The sequence below is a fragment of the Halichoerus grypus genome, chromosome 14 (genome assembly GCF_964656455.1).
Source record: "Halichoerus grypus chromosome 14, mHalGry1.hap1.1, whole genome shotgun sequence".
In the NCBI taxonomy this organism is placed as follows: Eukaryota; Metazoa; Chordata; class Mammalia; order Carnivora; family Phocidae; genus Halichoerus; species Halichoerus grypus.
This window is the reverse complement of record NC_135725.1, coordinates 64,082,817-64,108,332: the sequence shown is the minus strand read 5'-3', so window position 1 is coordinate 64,108,332 and position 25,516 is coordinate 64,082,817. Positions and strand designations below refer to the sequence as shown.

Below are 25,516 nucleotides of genomic sequence, written 5' to 3'. Positions count from 1 at the left end.
TTGATTCTGTTGACAGTCTATCCCTAATCCACTGGATCTCTAAATAAATATTAGATGTTTTCCAACCTCAATAGAGTATGCTAGATGATATTCATATTTTTCATTAGTTGTTTCTAAAACTATTCCTTAATCAAAATTTTGATAAGAATTAGCAACACACTTAGGCTGGAGAGTAGCACACAAGGTTTAAATTATTAACTGGACATTAGCCAATTGCTAAGGTTTAATGGTAACAAGTGCCCAGTAATACAGTTGGCATTCAGATTAAAAATAAAAGTTTGAAAAAAAATATAGAAACAAAGAAATGGAGGGAGAGATGGAGGGAGAGAGGAAGAAAGAAAGGTAGGTAGGTTTGGATTGTCATAATTTTGAGTGTTGATGGGTAAGATTTAAGTGGTTAATACACTATCAATGGTCCTTCAGGAGCTGATGCCACAGAAGAGACTGGATAACAAACAGGTTTACAAAATAAGTCTCTTTTCTGTGTTATTGGCCTTATTTGCATATTACCTAGGCTACTCTTTGGCTACCATGTTCAATAACACGTATTTTTCTTTTTAAAGATTTTATTTGACAGAGACACAGCGAGAAAGGGAACACAAGCAGGGGGAGTGGGAGAGGGAGAAGCAGGCTTCCTGCCTTGCAGGGAGCCCGATGTGGGACTTGATCCCAGGACCCCAGGACCACCACCCGAGCCGAAGGCAGACACTTAATGACTGAGCCACCCAGGCGCCCTCAATAACATGTATTGAAAGGACACAGCATGATGTAGTGAGAAAACATTGAATTTGGAATATTAAAATCTGGGTTAAAATTCTAGCTTGATCTTGAGAAATCACATAGCTTGTGTTTAAACTAAGAGCCTGGACTAGATGATGTTCTCATCTATTAAATGAAGTGGACTGGATGGTGTGGAGGAAGGAGAGCACCCTGTTACCACACAATAGTGACAGGCCACAAGTGGCTTGCCCAACAATTGTCAAAAGCAGAGAGTATAGGAAAACTCTGTGGGAGCCCTTAATATCTATTAAATTGATGTGGAAATTTGGTCACAATGGATAGGAAGTGGGCTTTTCCCTGTATGATCTCATTCCAATCATAAGATAACTTCATTTATTATCTTAAACGTCTAAATGTTATGTTAGTCTTATCACTTTTAAAATACTATATTCTATGGATGGCTCAGTCAGTTAAGCATCTGACTCTTGGTTTCAGCTCAGGTCTGATCTCAGGGTCATGAGATCAAGCCCCATGGTGGGCTCCATGCCCAGTGCAGAGTCTGCTTGGGTTTCTCTCTCCCTCTCCCACTTCCCCTCCATTCACAAGTTCTCACTCACTGTTTCTCTCTCTAAATAAATTTTTAAAAATATTTAAAATTCTATATTCTAATTACAATTATTAACTCCCACAAATATCTCTGTCCTTTTATTATTAAAATATCCTCAAATTTAAAGGCAGGCAAACTGAAACAGGAAATGAGGATGCAGTGAGTCAGTGTCAGAACCTAGAGAAGTATTCATAAGATTGGCCCTAACTCTGGGTTCTAACTCTGCAGGGCCTTTGATTATTACCAGATGCCTGAACTGGAAGTTCCATCAGATTGAATCTTTCCCACTGCTATATGAACACATTTAATTTTGCTCTCTACATAAAAAATGCAATTATTGAGTAAGCATGTAGTAAATGTCTAAATGTCTACTGCAGACTTTGGGATTCAGAAGGTAGTGGCTAACATAATCCCTGACCTCAAAAAGTTTACAGTCCATACTGGATATTTACCCCAAAAATACAAAAACACTAATTCAAAGGGATAGATGCACCCCCATGTTTATAGCAGCATTATCTACAATAATAGCCAAATTATGGAAGCACCCCAAGTGTCCATCAATAGATGAATGGATAAAGAAGAAGTGCTGTGTATATATATATACAGATAGATATATACATATATAGATATATACAATATTATTTTTTTTATTTTATTTTTAAAGATTTTTATTTATTTATTGAGAGAGAGAGAGAGAGAGAGCATGAGAGAGAGGAGGGTCAGGGAGAGAAGCAAACCCCCTGCCGAGCAGGGAGCCCGATACGGGACTCGATCCTGGGACTCCAGGATCATGACCTGAGCCGAAGGCAGTCGCTTAACCAACTGAGCCACCCAGGCGCCCTAGATATATACAATATTATTCAGTCATAAAAAAGAATGAAATCTTGTCATTTGCAACAACATGGGTGGAGCTAGAGAGTATAATGCTAAGTGAAATAAATCAGCAGAGAAACAAATGTCAAATGATTTCATTTCACTCATATATGGAATTTAAGAAACAAAACAAATGAACAAAGGAAAAAAAGAGAGAGACAAACCAAGAAATAGTCTTAACTATAGAGAACAAACCAATGGTTACCAGAGGGGAGGTCATTGGGGACTGAGTGAAATAGGTGAAGAGGATTAAGAGTACACTTTTCATGATGAGTGCTGAGTAATGTATGGAATTGTCAAATCACTATATTGTACACCTGAAACTAATATAACGCTGTATGTTAACTATACTGGAATTAAAATTTTTAAAAATAAAAAATAAGGTTTACAGTCTGATTAGAGAGATAAATATAAAAGTGTAAAGTCAGCAAAGTATGTGGTTTTCAAAATATAGTTTGTAAAAATCACTCATGAAGCATAAGGATGCTGTTTTCCAGGCTCCACACTTAGACCCATGGATTCTAAGATAGTACTTCTGGGGTGTGTTCAGTAATCTGAATTTTTAACAGCACCCATATAGGTGATTCTAACTAATCCACATGGTCAGGAGACCACACATTGAAAAATACCAGTGGGTAGGACCTCAGGCTCTAGAGTCAAATAGAGTCTGGCTCTAGAGTCTGGCTCTTACCAGCTTCCAGCTGTGTGACCTTGATCAAGTTACTAAAGTTCTCTGGGCTTTAATGTTCTCATCTATAAAATGAAGATAATAATAGTGCCTGTGTATTAGGTGGTGGTAACACTGGCACCCAGTATGCACTTAGTAAAAGTTGTTCTTGTTTTTATCATTAACATTACTGTAACACTAGAAACTGATCAAGTGCTAATTGGCCTGACATTGTTTCCAGAATTCAGTGAATAAAAAGAGAGTTCTGAATAAGGGTAGGAAAAACGTTTAGGAAGAAGAGAAAGTTGAATCAAACCTTAAAATCAACAAAAGGTTTATAATCAGAGAAAATAAGGAATTCTGGGTGAAAGAAACATGGAGCAAATTACCAAGAGAAAGAGCTATATGAGGACAGGTAAGGGAAGCAGCCCTTGAAGCGGAGGGTTGAAATGGGGAGAAGTAGGAGGTAAGCAGCCAGAATACTAAAAGCTCAGCAAGCCTCACGTGCCCCCATCTTTTTATTTTAAAGACCTATTCTAAGGGGCAGCCACATTACAGATAGGCCCTCACTTTAAGAAACAGGATATAAAAAGATCAATCTATAGTAATTTTTCTTTTTACAAAAATAATCCCTATTTACAAAATAACTTATCACACAGAACCTTAATTCATTGTTTATATTCGCAGGTTTAAGACACATATCAATTTACTAAAAATAAATAATTTAACCTTCTAATAAAGGACTATGAGCTTTTTTTTGAAAGCAAGAGACTATTTTACTCATTTCAGGAACCTTGGACTCTAGCACAAGGCCAGGAACATGATAATAGCTCTAAAAATGAATGGTTGCTCAATTAAATATTCCTATTTAGATACTGTGATAATATGAAAAGGGATACACATTTTTTCAAAGTTTCTTTCCTTTTGAAAGCTGCCACATCCATTTATTGTTCATATTCCCAGGTGGGGCTACTGCTTTAAAAATGCAACCAGATTGTCTTCATTTATACTGAATGTCCATTACTATATAAGCAGCAATAAATTAAACATTGCACGTGTCAATAGTCAAGCTGGATGATTCCATTGAAAATACACTGAACTCTCATTTGACTTCACAGGAATTTGAGTAACTTCATTACATTCATAATTTAGTGGATGAGGAGAAAAGCACAGTGCACTGAGGCACTAAAAGCCTGCCTTATTCTTCTCTCAGACTTCTGTGTACACGGATCCTTAGAGGTTTACTTACAGTTGCAACGTGATCCTCCAGGAAACATGCACATCAAACATCTCTAAACCCCCAGAATGAAAGTATCCCCATATTGGTTCCTATTGCCCAAGAATTTCTTTTCTGATTTAGGATATTCCAACTTTTCTGTTTCTATCTTTAGAAAATGTTAATGGGGCATATGGGATAGTTCATTTTTTTTTCTTTGACTCCTCAAATGATGTCTTGAAAATTAGGTAATGACCATAAGGCACTCAAAACATATGGGCCACAAAGGATACAAAAACACTGATTCAAAGGGGCACATGCAGCCCAATGGTTACAGCAGCATTATCAACAATAGCCAAATTATGGAAAAAACCCAAATGTCCATTGACGGATGAATGGATAAAGAAGTTGTGGTATATATATACAATGGAATATTATTCAGCCATCAAAAAGAATAAAATCTTGCCATTTGCAATGACGTGGATAGAGCTAGAGTGTATCATGCTAAAGGAACTAAGACAGTGAAAGACAAATACCATATGATTTCACTCATATGCGGGATTTAAGAAACAAAATGGATGAACATAGGGGAAAGGGTAAAAAAAGAGAGGAAGGCAAACCATGAGACTCTTAACCACAGAGAACAAACTGAGGGTTGCTGGAGGGGAGGTGAGCAGGGGGTATGGGCTAGATGGGGGATGGGTATTAAAGAGGGCACTTGTTGTGATGAGCACTAGGTGTTATATGTAAGTGATGAATCACTAAATTCTACTCCTGAAACTAATACTATACTACATGTTAACTAACTAGAACTTAAATAAAAACTTGAAACATTAAAAAAATATATATATGGGCCAGAAGTTCATGAGGGTATACACACCTCACTTTCAGAGAGGCTATCCATGCCCTGCAGACAAGGCAGCTGTGTTTATCTCCTATAAAGGCACAAATTAAATGCAGATCATGAACTATGTCACTGAAGAATCAGTAAGCAAGGCAAGGAGAGATGTCCATGTTGGTTATTAAGATATTCATCACAGTAGAAAAGACTTGCTTTATAAAAGAACCACAGCAGAAAAATTGGAATTTATCTGAAGTGCTACTTTTACATTGCAGTGCCCATGAAGTAATTACTACAATGCAAATACCCCACTAATACAATTTGTAATCTTTGATGAACTAGAAAATTTGTCTTTGCTCCCCCTACCATTCACTTCCTGTTTTTGTGAACTGGGAACAAAATGACCAACTTAAGCTTCACTTCACTAATTTGATTCCAGTTAATGCCCCAAGGAGAGCTATCAGCATGTCTCTTCCAATTGCCTCCTAGGGAACAAGAGAGAAATATTTGGCCTATTAAAAACAATGGATGCATTCACTTCTGTACTGGCCTGAAGGGGACCCCGTTGCTTCCATTTACAACTGCCAGGTTCATTCAGCTCTTTGATTACCTTCTATCAGTGTGTTCACAACCAATTCAAACCAATAGTGGGAGACAATTAAATCTACTGAAACAGAGCAGTTTTTATGGTCACACCTGCCTAATGTCCCCCAGTCTGTTTTCATGCACATGTAATTAATACTGTTGTATGCCAATTACTCAAACTTCCAGCGATATCGAGTATGGTGGTAAGAGCCAGCCAGGCCTGGGTTTGTGTTCCAGCTGATACACTTAGTACCCGTCTGCCTTTTCAAATACTGTGACTCAATATACCCTCATTAGTCATGCTCTCTTATAAAATAAACAGAATGATGAAAGAACAGCAAGAAAGAGAGGGATTACATTTGCTTTTGTATTAGTAGTCAGTGCCACTGAAGCATGGTCACTCAAAGTCACTGCTTTTCAATATAGTCAGGGACACAGTGGCACTCTGAACTAGACATCTGTTCTTCAAAGAATCATTTGAGCAGACTCTCTTATGAAGGATGAGCATGCACCTTTGCTCTGGCAGAATATAATAGAAACATTTGTGCCTTACCAAGTCAAACACCTCATAACACCCACTGGCAACTGGGCTGGTTTCTGGCTAAAAAGGTGAACCAATGTGCATACTGCATATTCCAAGACAGAAGGGACTGGTACCCTCAAACCCTGTTCCCTGATTCAAAGTCAGGAAGATCAATGATCGTAGACCAGGGTGGCCCAGAATAAGGCCCATGGGAAAGAAAGACAAGCCCTCTAGAATAAAATTACCTGTGGAAATGTTAGCAATCTGAGCTCAAAAGGCCTGAGATTCAGAAGTCAGGGGGCATGGAAATAATACAATGCATACCTGGACGTCTCTTGGGCCCCAGCCATCCAAGCACAATATTACGTTTAGAGGACATTGGACTATAGACTAAAGAACATTTGAGTATGGACTTAGGGACTCAAGTATGATCTTGGAGCCCAATTGTAAGGTACCACAGTGGTTGACACAAGAACCTGGACCATTACCATATTGCAAAGGGAAACATCAACATTCACGGGACAGGACAGCACCCAGCTTCAAAGGCAGTGCCATGAGTTAATGACCAGGCTTCTCATTTCCCTCTAATTCCAGCATTAAAAGGAGAAATAACCCTTCCCTCAATTTCAACAAGGTAAGCCTTTGGAGTTCTTGGAAAAACACCAGACATCTTCCTACTAGGATACCTGGGGTCTTAAATTAAGGTGATATGACCATATCTGTACTCTTAATAAAGTAGGTTACACTGTTTACACTGCTGCAAAGGCAGGACCCACACAGCCCGACTTGATAAAGGAGCAAGCACTGGCCTGTTGAAGAAGCCGTGCTGGCAGCAAACATGCATCAATCTCTCAGCAGCACAGAACTGCCACCTTCTAAACCCATACATTTAGTTTATTATCTCATTTGTTAGGTTTCCACCTGGGCATATCACATTCTGGGTGCCAATTTAAATTATTTAAAAATTGTAATAGTGGGACACCTGGGTGATTCAGTCAGTTAAGCATCTGCCTTGGGCTCGGGTCATGATCCCAGGGTCCTGGGATCGAGTCCCGCATCGGGCTCCCTGCTCAGCGGGGAGCCTCCTTCTCCCTCTGCCTGCCGCTCCCCCTGCTTGTACTCTCTCTCTCTCTCTCTGACAAATAAGTAAAAACTTAAAAAAAATTGTAATGGTACGAAAAGTATCTGACATCTTCACACAAGAAACACTGAGGTATGCAAAGGGAACTAGATAGAAGGAAGAGCTGACCGTTCCCATGACTTCTCTCATGTGTTGGATGAATTTACTTTAAAAATTAAGTGGAAGAGAGCTCAACAGAACCCACTGAAAGGGACAAGCAATTGAGGGAGGCAAAGGTGGTCTTATCACATTTAACTCCCACCTGAGCCTTTGGAAGAAGCATGGGTGCTAGAGATCACATCAAGCAAAGACTCTAGGAGGGGCTTACCCCTCCTCACTTCCATCTAGGGGAGACTGCTATGCTTGCCCATGTACAGGGGCACTGCCATGGCTCGCTCATTTGGAGAGCAACCCTGCCACACCAGAAAGTGTGGAATGGCCCTTGTTGAAGTCTGATTGCCACAATGAACATGTAAATAAATGCTGGTTCTAGCTCCTACTCTTCCTGCTAGGGTGCTAAATCTTTAAATTAATTAAATTAATCTTCTCCTTTTCTCTTTCTTCTTTATTTATGTCTGAAATATTCAAACAAGGATCCACATTCTCTCCATTAGACCCACTTCAACTACCAGTAGAGGACAAGTATTGACATTCTTCTGTAAGAAAAGCAAACAGGGCGGGAGGATCACCAAACATGTAAAGCTATAAAGTAAATCAAATGAAGGGGAACAACATGAGGAACCAGAATAATATGCGGTCACGTATGTGACCACCAGGAATAGGACAGAATTTTAGACATTTCCCAATAAGTGTTCTCAAAAGAAGAGCTGAGAGAAAAGTTCACACATACATGAAACCACAAGAGACCATTAAGAAGTCACAATAGCCTGACATCAAAAAAACAAAAACAAAAACCACAGTGCGATGAAAACATGTAGTGAAAACACTACAATGGATATGAGTAACTGATTAGATCCTTCTAAAATGTAATAAGGATTATAAAGATTTATTTATTTATTTGAGAGAGACAGATAGTGACAGATAGAGAGAACACAAGCGGGGATGAGAGGGAGAAGCAGGCTCCCGCCAAGCAGGGAGCCTGACATGGGGCTCGATCCCAGGACCCTGGGATCATGAAATGAGCCAAAGGCAGACACTTAACAGACTGAGCCACCCAGGCGCCCCTGTAATCAGGATTATAGAAGCCAAGCTCAAAGTATTCTTCCACAAATGCAGAAGAAATTGATTAATAGGCTAATTAATGAAAGAAAGGGTAAGATCTATGGAGAGATTAAGATTTTATCTATAGAAGTAATGTCAGATGTAAAAATGGAGGAGAGAGAAGAAATAACTTTTTTAAAATTAGAAGCAAATGTCTTAAGATGAAGAATTCATTTTGCAAATCCCAAAACCTAAAAGAGTACCAGGCAAAATTATTTAGATGTAACCTAGATAAAATTTTGAACTTCAAGATTAGTGAAAAAATATGCAAGAATACAGTCAAATAAAAAATGATGTGCAAAAGAGCAAATATCAGATTGGTCTCAATCTTTATGAACTGAATCTTGAGGGGAAAAATGTACAATACTCTACTCAAGTAGTTATCTTCAAAGGCAAAAAAAAAATCAGAAATTTAAATATTCTGAAATTAAAACACTCATGTACTCTTCATGAAAAAAACATCTAGAGTATATATATATAACTGAAAGATGAAATAAACCAAAAATTCAAGAAAGGGAAAATTGATATTATAAAAGAAAGTGGTTAGTGAACATATAGACAAAAAATTAATATGAATGTCAAATTATCACTAGAAGGCCATATGTTGCCCAGGGTAAAAGTGATAATCATCTAATAACCTGGATTTAAAACTCCATTTTACAAGAAAGAGTGGCAAGTGGAGAGAGGAAGGAAGAAGTAAAGGCATAGTAAGGTTCTCATCTCCCAGACAGGAGTGGGCTCAGAAGAGCCAATTTTGCTCTTCTCTTTTAACTCCAAGTTCAAAGTTATCAGGTCAATAGCTTGAAATCGGCCTTGGGGGAAGCATTTACACCACAGAAATCAGCAAATGCTATAAATAATGCTTTTCCTTTTTTCCTCAGAGAGCCACTACTGTCCCACAGGGTACAGTCAAATAGGTAGTCTTTTTTTTTCTCTTTTGTATTTTTATAGTGTAGTAAAACATACATAAAATTCACAATTTTAACCATTTTAAGCATGCAGTTCAGTGTCGTTAAGTACCTTCACAATGTTGTACAACCACCACCACACCATCCGTCTCCAGAACTTTTTCATCATCCCAAACTACAACTCTGTACCCACTAAACAGTAAGCTCCATTCCTCCCTTCCCTCCACCCCTGATAACCACTATTCTCCTTTCGGTCTCTTCTAAAGATCTCACAGAAGTGGAATTATACAGTATCTGTCTTTTTGTATCTGGTTTATTTCACATAGCATAATGTTTTCAGGGTTCATCCATGTTACAACATGTGCTAGAATTTCCTCCTTTTTTAAGACTAATATTCCGTTATATATATACACATTTTTTATTCATTCATCCATTGATGGAAATACTTTTTAATATTTGTTGGTAAACAGAAAAATATGTTTAAATAATAACATCGGTAGAAACACGGGGCACCTGGGCGGCTCAGTGGTTAAGGGTCCAACTATTGATCTCAGCTCAGGTCTTGATCTCAGGGCCAGGAATTCAGACCCAGTGTGAAGCCTACTTAAAAAAAATAATAGGAGCACCTGGATGGTGCAGTTGGTTAAGCATCTGACTCTTGGTTTCTGCTCTGGTCCTGATCTCAGCGTTGTCTTTTAAAATAATAACATAAATAAATAAATAATAAAATAGTAAAATAGTAAAAATAAATAAATAATAAAATAAAAAATAAAATAGTCTTTTAAAAATAATAACATAAATAAATAAATAAATAAATAAATAAAATCAGAAACTCTGGACTTCTTAATAATAAAGCATGTGTATTCTCAAGCAGTTATTTGGAAAATAAAAGGTAAGAACATACTGTAACCCACTGTCAGTGAAGTAGGTCATACTCCCCCACAGACATGTTCCAGGATCCCAGCATACGGTGCTGGAAGCCATCACCCACTGAGAGTCTTGGTACAGGAGTTAATAAATGAATGAAGAAACATGCACTGAGCACCTGTTCAATGCCAGGCACTGTGCTTGGTATAGTCACAGGTATCATCTCATTAGTCCTCACAAAATATCCTCCATATTAAAACCCTGTATGCACTCTTGGAACCAATACAGTGCACATCAATACTTACACTTTTGAATGATACATGAACTGGCTTGTTAACTTATCTAGTCTAGATTGGATTGACAACAATCAAGGGGATTTGTATATCTAAACTGTTTCTATGTTCTTGTGGTGGAGAAATCAGGCTCACAAAGGTATGTTGATGGGAATGGAGGAAGAGAGTTTCGAACAATTTCTGAAAGCTCAGATTATTCATATTCATTTCACAACAGTAGAAGGGAAGAGGGCAATTGTTTCTGCTTTCCAGATAAGGAGAAAGAACTGAGTGGAAGAAGTGAATCCAGTGGAAGATTTAGCCGATTTCTATTTTAGATTTGAATCACTGGCTTAATCTTGACTGAGGTGGTGTTTCTGGAGGTGCGTCCACTGTTTTCCTTTTCATTTTGATGCTCGGTTTATGAACTATCTGTGTGTCCTTCCATTTCTTTCTGCTATTTTTTACTTTATTGTCTCCTTAGGGGTGATTCCAAAGGATTGTGACAAACAAGCTTATTCTGATTGCTTCACTGTTATCAATACACTTTCTAAGATTACCCAGCCTCAGTGGGATTATTCAGAGAATTCCTAATCCATTCAGAGGTAGCAAACCAATAAAATGCTGGAATATATTATCAGGAGGCTGCTATATCATTCCAGTTAATGATACATTGTCTTCCCACAAACGGGCTGTTAAGGACAGAAGTCCTGAACACCCCAGAGTATTACTGAACTTGGTTTCAGCTGGGTGCCAATGCTGATTAGCCTGGGCAATTTTTTTTCACTTCTCAAAATAAATGTACATCCCAGTCTACTTGAAGTGTGAAACATAAGAAACAAGTCCTAGTTTGTGCTCTCCTTGAGAAGCTGGAAAAGGAGAGTGAACCAGCAATAATTCTCCTAGAAAAAGAAGCCACTATGGGAAGTTTTGGCCAAACCTAGGCCAGCGGTGTGGTGCCATCTACCCTTGAGGTGTTACCAGATGAGGCACTTGTTATGGGTTGAATTGTGTCTCCTGAAATGATGTTGAAATCTTAACTCTCTGTGAATGTGACCTTATATGGAAATAGGTCTTTGCAGATGATCAAGTTAAGACAAGGTCATTAGGATAGACCCTAATCCAATATGACTGGTGTCTTTATAAAAAGGGGGAATTCTGACATAGAGACAAACACTTACAGAGGGAGGATGATGTGAAGACACAGGGAGACCACCACCACCAAGCTAAAGACCAGCTGAGGTCACCAAAAACTAACCAAAAACTAATTTCCTCCAAAGAGGAAATTAGGTTCACTTCATGAACATGGATTTAGTGCCCACGATAGGGCAGGCACTGCCCTAGGTGCTGGGGATTCAAGAGCAAATAAGGAGCTACCTGTCATCTGCCCCACTAGACTTCTGTCGGTGTAGTGTGCCAAGATATAAGCAGGGCGCTTTGGGATCAAAGGGGTGGGGAATGCTCACAGAGCAACCTGGGGAAGACTTCTTGGAAAATAGGATATCTAAGCTCAAACTTGAAGGATGAGAAATTGGCAGGATGGACCCAAAAATGCCTATTTTCATAAAGAATCCAAGGGCCTCTTGATACCGAGTTAAGAGTGTCTAACAGGATGTGACTTTTTTTTTAAGAGGAAAGAGATACAACCTTCACATACACACTGGAACTAAAACACCACAAGTTGATCACTGTCAGAGCCAGAAAACACCCAACGTAATAACCAGCAAAAACAGTCACCACATTACAGAGTAGAGGAAACCATGGCCAGTGGGAGTGACAGACCTCAGCATTTGGGGACCTGGGAGCAGGAGGGAAAAAAACGCATGTGCCGCGCTGTATTTGTTCTTGATACACATGAGACACCCCACACCACTGCCACCTTTGAGAACTACCAGAAAAACATAGAGAACTTCCCAGGGGCTCATGATAGCAAGTGGGAACAGGCCAGAGAAACCAGAGTAAAAATGAAAATAATAAGGATCTCCTAGGGTTTTTGTAAGAAGAAAGAATAAATAATATTTCAAAGCAACTGGGATATACTACCCCCACTCCACCTATCAATGTTTGGTCCTACCTGCATCTGTGTTTATCATCTTGTGTTAATTTGTCATCATTATCACTTACCAATATTCATTTCTTGAAAGCAACCTATTTTGGGAATGATGGCTCCGTACCACAAATGAGGCTGATTTAATGACTGGCGAGTAGCGATCTAATGGGGATCACGGTGGCTGCAAGCCTGAGCACAGACAGGCGTGGCATGGACCTCCTTTGTGCTGCAGCACTCTGCTAATTGGGTCTAATGAAGGAGTTGGAGGGATTCTCCTTCTGTTTTCCTAACGATATTAATGTCTTCATGAGGTTAATGAAACCGCTAACACGAGCCAACTGTGAATGGCTTTGTGTATAATATAAAACCATCTATTCTGAGTCTTAGCCAAACACGAGGGATTACTACTGTTGTGGCTGGTTTTGTCTATTAATGTATGTAACATCAGGAGTTTTTTTCTTCTTTTTTTCTTCTAAGAGCTAGAATCAAAGACTACTAAGGATCTCATCTGATCCAGAGATTCCTAGACTGGTAGGTGGACACCAGCTGGGGGTGTTTAAAGCTATAGTCCTGGTTTGGTCACATCCTTTATGGTCTCTACTGCCCCCTGCTGGCCTGAAGAGGGAGGAGCAGATCTCCAGCACCCCCATGGGAGATGGCAAGCACCAAAAGACAAGATAAAATATGAACACCTATTATTTACTATCACTTACTATGTGTTTTCTAATTTAATACTCACAACATTCCTGTGGGGCAAGTCTTGTTACTGCCATTTTACAGATGAAGAAACTTAGGTTCAAGTAGTAAGCCAAGTCACCGAAGGACACGGGGCTTGTGAGTGGCAGATCCAGGACAAGGTAGAAATCTGTCTGACTCACTGTTGTTACGCTCCCACCAGGAGACACAGTATAGTGAAAAGTACCCATACTTTAAAACCAGATAAGCTTGAGTTTTTATTTTAATTCCCCAACTTAAGAGCTGTTTAAGATAAACTTTCGGTAAATCATGAAATTTGTTTAAATTTGCTGAGCTTGGTTTCTTCATCTGTAGAATGTGAATCATACCTACCATGGAGGATTGTTGTGAGGGTTAATAATAAAGTAGGCAAAACACAGGACCTGGAGTACAGTGGCTGCCCAATAGACGGTAGGTCCTATTTAGGCCAAAGACAGAAGGTGGACAAGGATCAGCCTTCCTGTGGCTCAGTGGCTGCTTCATCCGGATTCCCAGGAGGTTTGTAACTCAAAGCGCAGGCTCAGAAAATACCAGAATGTTCAAGTGATGATGCCAACACATCTGAATAGCTCCTTTACACTTATAAACCACTTCTGTGTATATTTTATGGGATCTTCACAAATATGTACCTATAGATGCATAAGTATGACACAATTAATTGAGGAAACTCATAATATGCCCAGCATTACACTAAGCATATAAAAAACATGGTTGAATTTCATCTTCATAACAATCCCACAGGTTGGTATTATTTCCCCCCATTATGCAGACAGGTCAAGTAACCATCCCAGAAACACACTGAACTAAGTAGCTAAGACTTAAACACTGGCCAATCTGACCACAAAGCTCATTTCTCTCAACCATCAGGCTACACTGCCTTCTTATGAAGTAGGCAGGGCAAGTATTACATTTTTACTATATACATGAGGATAATCTGATTCACAGAAAGGTAACCAACGTGTTTAAGTATTCGTATGTTGTATTTGTGAAAACTAGGCCTGAATGGTGACCAGGGGTATCCAGCAGTAAGTTCCTTGTCTCTGAAGAAGATCATAACAAGGTAAGATGATTATTTTCCAGGTATGATACAGATAACACTTTTGAATCAAATAAATTACAAGTTTTATTTGGCTATGATTTTTTTCCCCAAACTTCTGACTCTATAACCCCATTTCTAATGTAGAGGGACTCAAAGTCTTAAAACTAAAATCATTTTTTAATTAAGACAGATGTAGAGCAACATTGGCATGGGAAGATTCCAGATGTGTCAGGTTTGCAACGTGACAGCTGGAGAAGAACCTTGTGAGACTAGTCATTGTCCAAAAGCATTAATGTCCAAAGATAAATTCATAATAATGGGAAAAACCAATTATTCATTGAAACTGGAATGAGGAATGAGGTAAGAAAAAAATATATATTATCTCTTTGCAAATATGTCCCAGCACTTTCACTATAAATTAAAATCTATGATAAATCACATATAAATTGGATGGACATCTGCAGCAGAAATTAAATTACCAAAGAAAAACTGAACATTTGGGGAATTTTAAGAACATGGAAACTACTAAGAGAGATGGCTTTCCTTGCAGATTGTTTAACGGATTCATTTCTTATTTAAAATCTTTTAAAGAACAAATGTGATGCTTCCCACTCACTAGCTCCTTTTGAATATGAAGGATTTTTTAAGAACTAGACTGTGAGGACAGGTATCTCCAGCAGTAAATCCAGAAAATGTCATTGTTATAATGTCAGTATGTAAGGACATTGCAACACAGGGACTATAACACATAACTATAATGTCTACATACAAATTATCAAGTTTGGATATAAGTCTGAAACTTGTAACCATAACATATAACAAATCTCAGTTTAGTTGTAATTATGAAAATCATGAAATCAGAATGGCCTTCATAAATATGAACTTTCTCATCTTTAAAAATGGTTTAGTTTTCTATATATCTCAAAATGAGTTGTGTATTTAAAATAAACAGTGAGGGGCACCTGGGTGGCTCAGTCGTTAAGCGTCTGTCTTCGGTTCAGGTCATGATCCCAGGGTCCTGGGATTGAGCCCTGCATCGGGCTCCCCGCTCGGTGGGGAGGCTGCTTCTCCCTCTCCCAATCCCCCTGCTTGTGTTCCCTCTCTCGCTATGTCTCTCTCTCTCTGTCAAATAAATAAATAAAATCTTTAAAAAAAATAAAATAAAATAAACAGTGAAAAATACAAATTAACATTTTGTTTCTTAAAAGCTGTATATAAAGGGAAACACTTATTAAATTACTGGAGACCTTGCTATTTAAAATAAACCTATAGCTTGTCCCTTTTTATAAAGTGACAAATAATTTAATGCTCTTCAGTTCCTATTGTTTTATTTTTAATTTTAACTTATATTTTTCTTTTATCATAAATATTTCTTTTCATCCAACCAAGACTCTGAAGGTGATAAAATGTATTAACTGAGAAAAGTCTGCCTTAAACACAAACTTTCCTGCTTTGCAAGGAGAGCTACCCTTTCTGTGACTACAGCATGAATGAAGACACACTTGGCCATTCAGCAACACTGGGCCAGGAAGTTGCCTGCATCTCATAAACCACTACGAGTCACCACAACATAAGAACAAGACAGAAATGGCAAGTGTCCAGCAGCTAAGAAGGAAATCTCTCATCTATTGTGAGATGCTTCCATATCAGGGGCAAGGGGAGTCCTCTTGACAACCAATGGACATCCCAAATTCCCAGCCTCTCCTCTCCAAACCTGTGCCATCTCCTGACCAACTGAGAGGCATGATTTTATGCTATACTCCATACTCCCTTCACAGGTTATTATTTCTGCTCTTTCCCATTCCTGCTGATGGTATCATGTACGTAAGACTTTCTTCTATCCCCAATAGTGAGTCTCTTGGCAAAGAAGCAAACATAGCTATTTCTTTAGGTGTGTCTTGAGAGGTATAGAAACTGGGAGTTAGGAGAGCTCTGTTTAGAAAAGCCAAAGCAGACCCAGGTGCTCTCCATACCTTGGGTTGGACCATTGCCCCTGAAGCAGGCAAATGGGCCCAGGGTGTCCATGTGTCAGAACAAAGCCTTATCTTTCTCCCAGCAAGGAAGCTTTCAGAACCCAGCCAGTACAGTAGCTGTCCACTGGACCAAAGGAAATGTCCAGCTTCAATCTTTGCCAAGTGTGAGGATAATTTTCTCATTTCAGCGTGTACTTTTGTCTGAGTGAATAAATTCCTCTCTTCTAGAAAAGAAGGCTGGGGAAAATGCTTTTATTTTCAGAAATCTTTAAGAGGTAAAATTCCCCCAGGCAGCCCAGAGAGGGAAATCCATCAATGAGACACCAGAGCTAAGATTTCACTTTATAATAGGTGTGAGCTGGGAGAGAAGCATGGTAGGGACTCACTTACCCCTACAAGGTCTCAGACTAGAATATCGCAGGGAGCAGAGACTGCATTCCATAGTAGGGCACTCCAGGATTCTGCCTCGGAACATAAGAAGTCTAACCCAGGGAGCAAGACACATCTTTCTACAGCACCTTGCTGAGCTGTAGTCTATAAAACAGAATTAGTGCTTTTTCCTAATTGTATAACATTGAATAAATGTTAATGAGTATTATTACTATCTGGAATAAATACACTAGAACTTAAAAGGGAAATGTGCCAAAGTTGTATGGTGTGCTATGAAGATTGGACCTATATTTAGAAGACCTGGGCTCTAGCATTGCCTTATACTACTACGTTCCCAGCACTCTCTCTAGCTCTCAGTTTCCTCATCTGTAAAACAAAGTGATCAAAAAGTTGTGAATTGGCAGCCCCTGGGCTGACTGCCCCAAGTTTTTCCTAAAAGTTTAATTTAATCATCTTTATATGAGGCACATGTTATACAGGCAGCCAGAGCCCCATCACTTTTTTATCTCATACCTTTCCTCCTTTACACATTTATGATACCAACCTAGCCCTGAAGCATTTGTGGTAGAAATTTAAAAATCTCAAAGACTGGGGCACCTGGGTGGTTCAGTCGTTAAGCGTCTGCCTTCAGCTCGGGTCATGATCCCAGGGTCCTGGGATTGAGCCCCACATCGGGCTCCCTGCTTGGCGGGAAGCCTGCTTCTCCCTCTCCCACTCCCCCTGCTTGTGTTCCCTCTCTCGCTGTGTCTCTGTCAAATAAATAAAATCTTTAAAAAAAAAATCTCAAAGACTATTTCCCAGTCTTAAAAAAAACTACGGATTTTGACCCAGGCAGCCATAACTGATATTCCCGTGTTCCCTCCCTATGTGAATATCTCAGCTTGAGCTGCATTTTGAAAATGAAGAGATAAAGGCAGTCCAGCAGGAGGAAGGAAAAGTATGTTAAAGTATGACACTGGGAAGTTTCATGCCACGATTTCAAGATACAAGCAGTTGGGCATGACTAGACAGAAGGGTGTAGGGCTAGAAGTAAAGGGAATAGAAAAGTTGAGGTGGGATGCATAGCAAGAGACAAATACTGAAAGGAATTGTGAGCTAAGCTGAAGATCCTGAACTTTGTCCTGAAAACTGAAGAGATGGCAGAGGGAGAAGGGAAGGGTCACTGAAGGTTTTTAACCTGTTGGATTTCTATTTTAAGCCTCTCCACTCTGGAGGCTGCGTGGAAGATGGACAAGTACTTTTCCCAAGAGTAAAATAAGTTGGTGTAGAACAAGGGTTCACACTGCTGGTTGCATATTAGAACCACCTGAGAAACTTGTAAAAGTGCTGCTAACCTAGCCTCGTGCTAAGAGATTTTTATTTAATTGAGGGGGTAGAAACAGGTAAGGTATTTTTTTCTTACCTGTGAAAACCTTAGAAACTCTTCTCACTCTGAAATTCTATCAACTATGTCAAAGAAGATTCCTACCATTCAAAGGGAAGCGTGGTAAAAAGCCATTTCCTTTGTATCTTCAGACCCCAAATCTGGAACAGTGTGTGGAAAGCACCTCCAAACAGTTTGTATCACTCTTCTTCTTTAAATTGGTTTTATTCTTAGGCATATCAGTCTTTACTCTGAAAAAGCACAGAATTATTTCAGAGAATGATTTCAAACTTCTATTTTAGAATTTCACACTGTAAATCATTTAGATGTGAAAGAATACCAGCACCTCCCAAATAAACGGAAAGCTAATGTGAAATTAGAGCAAAACCTATTTACATCTTATAAAGGATTGTTTTTAATCAATCAGCCAATGAGCATATACATAAAGCACCTTAGTGCTTTATACATATACACAAAACCCTAGTCTAATATTTTCCAAAATGAGTTACTCCAGCATGGTAGGAAAGCAGCTCCCTACTCATTTTCTGATTCTCTCTTTCCCGAGCCCGAACCTGAAGACAATCGCTTGTTTGCTTGCTTGCCTATTTTCAAGGCTAATATTTATTGAGCACTTCCTATGAGCTAGGCATTGTGCCAAAGACTTTACAAGTAAGTATTTATCGCCATTTTATTAATGTGGAAACTGCAAAAGGAAAAATAACGCACTCAAAGACACAGAGCTGGTAAGAAGTAATGCTAGAATTTGAATCCAAGTTCATCCTCCCAAATCCATGTGCTTCACCACTACCCTGCAGGGTACGGCCATTCCTCCCAACTCTCTAATTACATCTTGTCACCCACCCACACCCCCAAAACCCTCGAACCCCCTGCCCTGACCTATGGAGCAGGATTCTACTTTGACTTCGCTTGAAGTTTGTGAAAAGGTAAATTAAGAGTAGACACACATATAACCCGGATCACCCGGTCCTTACTGTGGGGCGATCCCTCAGATTGCTGAAGCAGGGCGCCCTCTGCTGTTCAAGATGATGTAGGTGTGGGTTAAGAACACAGGGCCAGGAAGATTCAGAGGGTCTCCTTATAATGAGGAGACCTAAGTTTGAGATGAATTTGTCCCTTATAAACAAATAACTGTACCTCCCGCTCATAAAGACAATACTCCGGCTCCCCCCCCAAAAAAAAGGCTTCAACCCAAAGAAGCAAAAGATACCCATCTCAGTTTTCAAGATACTGTCCAAATTCGAAGAATTTACAAGTAAATACTTACTTGTAAAGAATCATTACAGTGGTCCTCAAATTAGTCTCCACCCCTTAGATTAGATGTTATTTTCCTGTGTTCACGCTGTTCACATTAAACGGAAGTTTTAACCTCTATGGCTACTGCCATCTTCTAAAAGTGTGAGAAGGAATGCCTATATTAAGCATTAAAATAATGCTGAACTTGCTGCTAAGAATTACACAGCCCTGGATGCTTTCTTTACCCAGAAATTATAAAACATTTAGGGACCCCTGGGGCAAGTTAATCATAAAATATTAAGAAACATCTGTGCCCTATTATATACTGCCAGGCTAGACCCAGAAAATACGGCGCCTCTATCTCGGGCTGCCCTGCATCACGTGGGCGGGCACGTGGCGGCTGGAAGCGCTGCTCGGCAGTCCTTTGCCTCCATCACCCTCTTTCTCCCTCAGTCCTTCGCCCCAGCACCTCAGTCACGAGGCTGATGATTAGGTTTGTGCTCAAAGTCTCTGCGGGCAAAGCAATTTCTAACAAATGCCCCCAGGTCCTGTGGGGGCTGGGGTTGTGGGCCTCACCTCAGGAACTTACGCAGCTGAGTGGCAGGGAGGCAAGGTCACACTGCCGACGGAACTGCAGCGAGGGCGGTGAGAGCGCCCCCTCCCTGCCTGGAGTCTGCGCATGCACAGGCACTAGCGCTTGTGCAAGCCTCAGGCTGCTCCGCCCCAGAAACTGACAGAATCCCACAGGAAGGGTAACAGTCTAGAGGTGAAGACCTGTGCGTTCTGTCAGGCGACCAGTCAATAAATGCATAATCAACACCTCTGTGCCAGGCTCAGTACCAGGCTCTGGCTTCTAGTCCTGATCTAGCTGCCTCGTGACCCTAATACCTCTGTGCCCATCAGTGTGGTTTTCGGGATGGGGGTGCAGGGACAAGACAGTCACCTGGAGAGCTGTTGTAAGCTACATGCCCTTCCTATCACCAAATTCTGGTAAACAGCTGCCCTCTCCACCACACTCTCCTCCCATCCCCAACTACATGTTTATTTCTCAAAGGATATAGCCTGTCCCCTTCAAGAACTACTGGATTAGATTTTTTGTAAGCAAAATGACCATACACCCAGTTTGTCCAGGACAGTCCCACTTTACACCTGTTCTCCTGGCTATTTTATTAATAACATCCTTTTTCATTCTCAAACCTGTCCTAGTTTAGGAATGTACATTATATGGTCACCCTATACAAGGTCCTTTCTAGATTAAATGTAACTTTAACCACCCACACCAAAGATTTCAGGGCTCTTAGAAACTTCCCTACAAAAACCTCTCCAATTATTTTGAGAGTCCCTATCAAGATGTCTTATCACACTGCGTTTCTATTAGACAGCATTGTTTTAGACCCTTGCTATTCAAAGTGTCCTTCACAGACCAGCAACTTGACTATCACCTGGAAGCTGTAGAAATTAGGATCTCAGACCCCATCACAGGTCCAGTGAATTAGAGTCTGCAGTTTAATAATATCCCTGGGTGGGGGCACCTGGGTGGCTCAGTCAGTTAGGCGTCTGCCTTCAGCTCAGGTCATGATCCCAGGGTCCTGGGATCGAGCCCCGCATCGGGCTCCTGCTCAGTGGGAAGCCTGCTTCTTCCTCTCCCACACCCCCTGTTTGTGTTCCCTCTCTCGCTGTGTCTCTCTCTGTCAAGTAAATAAATAAAATCTTTAAAAAATAATAATAATAATAATAATATCCCTGGGTGATTCATCTCTACATTGAAGTCTGAAAAGCACAGAAGACCAGAATAGACATTTTTCCAAAGAAGACATACTGATGGCCAACAGACACCTGAAAAGATGCTCAATATCACTAATCATCAGGAAAGTGCAAATCAAAACCACAATGCAATATCACCTTACACCTGTCAGAATGGCTAGATTCAAAAAGAGATAACAAGTGTTGGTGAGGATATGGAGAAAAAGAAACCCTCATGCACTGTTGGTGGGAATGTAAATTGCAGCCACTGTGGAAAACAATATGGAGGTTCCTCAAAAAATTGAAAATGGAAGTACTATATGATTTAGAAATACCATATAATTCCAATTCCACTACTGGGTATTTACCCAAAAAAATCAAAAACACGGGGGTGCCTGGGTGGCTCAGTCAGTTGGGCAACTGCCTTCAGCTCAGGGCATGATCCCAGGGTCCTGGGATTGAGCCCCACATCAGGCTCCCTGCTCAGAGGAGTGTCTGCTTCTCCCTTCCCCTCTGCCTGCCGCTCCCCCTGCTTGTGCTCTGTCTCTCTCTCTCAAATAAATAAATTAAATCTTAAAAAAAAAAAAACTAATTCCAAAAGATATATGCACCCCTATGTTTATTGCAGCATATATTACAAGATATGGAAGCAACCCAAGTGTCTATCAGATAAATGGATAAAGAAAATTTTGTATATATATCTGTATCTATAGATTTAGATATCTTGCTATTTGCAGCAACATGAACGGACCTACACAGTATGATGCTAAGTGAAATAAGTCTGACAAAGACAAATACCATATGATTTCACTTATATGTGGAATCTAAAAAACAAAATGAACAAACAAAGCAGAAACAGACCCAGAAATACAGAGAACTAATGGTTGCCAGAGGGAAGGGGGATGGGGAATGGGCAAAGTGGGTGAAAGTGAGTGGGAGGTACAGGCTTCCAGTTATGGAATGAAGAAGTCATAAGGATGAAGAGTACAGCATAGGGATTATAGTCAATGGTATTATAATAGCATTGACTAGTGACATATGGCAGCTACATTTGTGGTGAGCACAGCATAATGTATAGAATTGTCAAATCACTATGTTGTACACCTGAAATTATTGTAACATTGTGTGTCAACTATACTTCAATAAAAAAAAATTCTCACTACATTAAAAACATTTTGAAAAGTACAGTTCAGGGGTCAAACTTTTTCTTTAAAAGGCTGGATCGTAAATATTTCAGGCTTTGTGGGTCATACAGTCTTGGTCACAACTACTGAACTCTGTCATTATATATAAATGAGTGAGTGTGGCCGTGTTCCCTTGAAATTATTTACAAAAACAGGCCATATAGTTTGTCCATCTCTGGGCCAGACCAGTGGTTTCTCAAATGTTAGCATTCATTAGCATTCGTGGGGAGCCTGTTAAAACTTGCTTGCTGGGCCCCAACCTCAGAGTTTCTGTTCAGTAGGTTTAAGGAAGGGTCTGGGAATTTGCATTTCAAGCAAGTTTCCAGGGGAGGCCAAAGCTGCTGGACAGGAGATCACAATTTGAGAATCACTACCCTAGAGTTATGGTTTTCAACTCTGGCTGTAGGTAAGAATTATTTAGGAGTCTTTTTTAAAATATCCATGCCGGAGTCTCACTACAGACCAGACAAATCACACTCTCTAAAGGTGGGGCCTGGCGGCATTGATATTTTTTAAAAGCTCCGCAGGTAAAAGGTAAAAGATTTATTTTTTTTTTTTAAGATTTCATTTATTTGACAGAGGGAGAGACAGCTAGAGAGGGAACACAAGCAGGGGGAGTGGGAGAGGGAGAAAAGGCTCCTGGCAGAGCAGGGAGCCCAATGCGGGGCCTGATCCCAGGACCCTGGGATCATGACCTGAGCTGAAGGCAGATGCTTAACGACTGAGCCACCCAGGCGCCCCATAAAGGTAAAGGATTTATTTGATCTGAAGAGAAATGCCTGGGTGACTCAGTAGGTTAAGCGTCCAACCCTTGGTTTCGGCTCAGGTCATGATCTCAGGGTCCTGAGATGGAGCCCTGCATCAGGCTCCCCGCTCAACAGGGAGTCTGCTTGTCTCCCTCCCTCTCTGCCCCTCCCCCGGGCTCGTGTGTGTGTGTGTGTGTGTGTGTGTGTGTGTGTGTGTGTGTGTGTGTATGCGCACACGTACCCTCTCTCTCTCCCTCTCTCATAAATAAATAAATCTTAAAAAAAAAAGTTCCCCAGGTAATTCTAATGTGCAACCAAGTATCTGCACATTACGAAATTACCTTCTATTCCCTAAATGACAATGGCAAAGTGTTAGGAAGACAGAAATGTTAATGAACTAATTTACAATTATCTGTGAAAAACCTATTGCACCTTAACACACAAAAGACAAGTATTTTACAAGGGGATTCCTTCTTAAGACTCTCAAATTGGTAAAACAGACAATGTGACTAAACACTATTTAAAACTTTCAGGTTGTTTGGGGAGGCATTTTTAAGTGAGCAGGAAGAAACATAGGTTATCACGATTTGCATTCCCACCCTGTTTCAGTTTTCCATTCACAACTGAACAACTAACTCAACGGCAAGTACCAAGACTTGACTCCTAGTTCTGAGCTTACTGATAAACCAGCTGTGTGACCTTGGATAAGTCTCTTGAGCTTGTGCTTTCTTGACTATGAGAGGGTTTGGCTTGTGTCCTTTCCACCTCTACATGACTTTGCTTTATGATTTGCATTTTATGAATCATGACTTTCTATAAACATTTCAAGATTTTTCTCTCCAGCAGCAGCAGTGCGTATTGTATCAATAGGATCAAGGCCAAGAGTAAAAGCAACTACTTATACAGAGATGCCCTGTATTTGATTTTTGTTTCTGGGGCAGCAAATCCTGAGCCCCATGTAACTTGCCATCTTTGTGGACCATTCTTAGAAATCAGAATCATGGCCAGGGCCAGTATCAAGTGGAAATTTCAGCTACTGGGCCAAGTTCTCAGCTATTTTGAATAGTGGTATGGGGGATGGGAAGAGAAGAGAGTGAATAATCTCAGCCATGGACAAAGAGAATAAAAACAAAGTCCTAGGATATAAGAGGTTTTATCCTTGGGCTAAGGAAAGAGCAGAACAGACCCAAAAGAAGTCAACAGAGATATCTCAGCAATGGTGTGAGAATAGAGGTCAAGTGGGAAATGACAATGGCTACATACAGTGGGAGAGGGAATAAGGACACTCATTTGAACCAGAGGAAAATAGAAGGAAAGGTGGTAGACATATATATGACTTCCTGCATCTATATTCTTTGGGAAAACCCAGTGAACAAAAGTGCTCCTATTACTGGACAGGAAGACTTTGGACATTAGGAGTCATAATTTCTATGTGGGCTTTTATGGAAGACATTTTATTATACTTCACTAGATATGTGAAAAACATATTTTTATGTTTTTTGAAATTTAATATATTAGTCTCTTAGATGTTCTTTCTACTGAATAGGCTTTTCTGTATCATGCACATTGGGAACTAGTTTTCCAATTAGATACTTACCGTTTACTACTCTAAATAATCTCAATTTAACAAGAAATTAATTAAATGAATATAGTGAAAAAACAAGTGGAATGATCATAACAGCAGTCTAGTAATTCCATCTTTTATCAACAATGGATGTGAATCGGGGCGCCTGGGTGGCTCAGTTGGTTAAGCGACTGCCTTCGGCTCAGGTCGTGATCCTGGAGTCCTGGGATCGAGTCCCGCATCGGGCTCCCTGCTCGGCGGGGGTCTGCTTCTCCCTCTGACCCTCTTCCCTCTCGTGCTCTCTGTCTCTCATTCTCTCTCTCTCAAATAAATAAATAAAATCTTTAAAAAAAAAAAAAAAAACAATGGATGTGAATCAATAGAGGGTAAGCCAATCTCTTTGACTGAGTCTTGAGAACCAAAATGAGATTCTAAAAACTGAAAAGTTACTGATTTAGCTGAATATTACTAAGCATTCCCATTACTCAGCAGGGAGGAAATGTGAAAAAGATATGAAAGTGACAGTTATTGAAGAAAACAGAAGCATTACATGTTTATGCTCCAATAAAGTACAAATTTGTGTTAGCATTTCTTTTAATGTGAAATAGGAAAATATGTTATACATTAATCTCCAACTTGATTTTTTTCACATAATATCATTGGAATCCTTGCAGTTCAATTATGTAAATCTGATTTACTCTTTTTAATTTTGGTATAACAGTTTGTAGTAAAGATTATTATAATTTATCCAACTATTCTCCTCTTACTGTTCATTCAAGTTGTTTCCAGCTTGTTTTTTGCCAGTGCAAACATTAAATAAATATCCTTATTCATACATCCTTAAACGCTTGCACTTTTGCTCTTTAGTGAAAATTACCAAAAGGGATTACAGGATCAAATGATATGATGTATTTTAAACCTTCACAGATATTGTCAGATGTTTTCCCCAAAAGTTCTAGCTATTCAAATTCCAACCAGCAAAGTACAACAACCCATTTTGTATTTTCACCAACACTTAATGTTTTCAAAGTGTCCCATTTTTACAGGACTAATGG

The 25,516-nt window shown here is 39.8% G+C and overlaps 1 long non-coding RNA gene across 3 annotated transcripts in view; it reads right to left on the bottom strand.

The window, feature by feature from the left end:
• Positions 1 to 25,516, bottom strand: part of LOC118524115 (uncharacterized) — a 271,525-nt gene that overhangs the window by 195,295 nt on the left and 50,714 nt on the right. For all 3 annotated transcript variants that reach the window (XR_013443993.1, XR_004911434.2, XR_004911436.2), the window contains exon 2: positions 18,076 to 18,221. This is a non-coding gene — a long non-coding RNA (uncharacterized LOC118524115). The remainder of the gene's footprint in view (positions 1 to 18,075; positions 18,222 to 25,516) is intronic.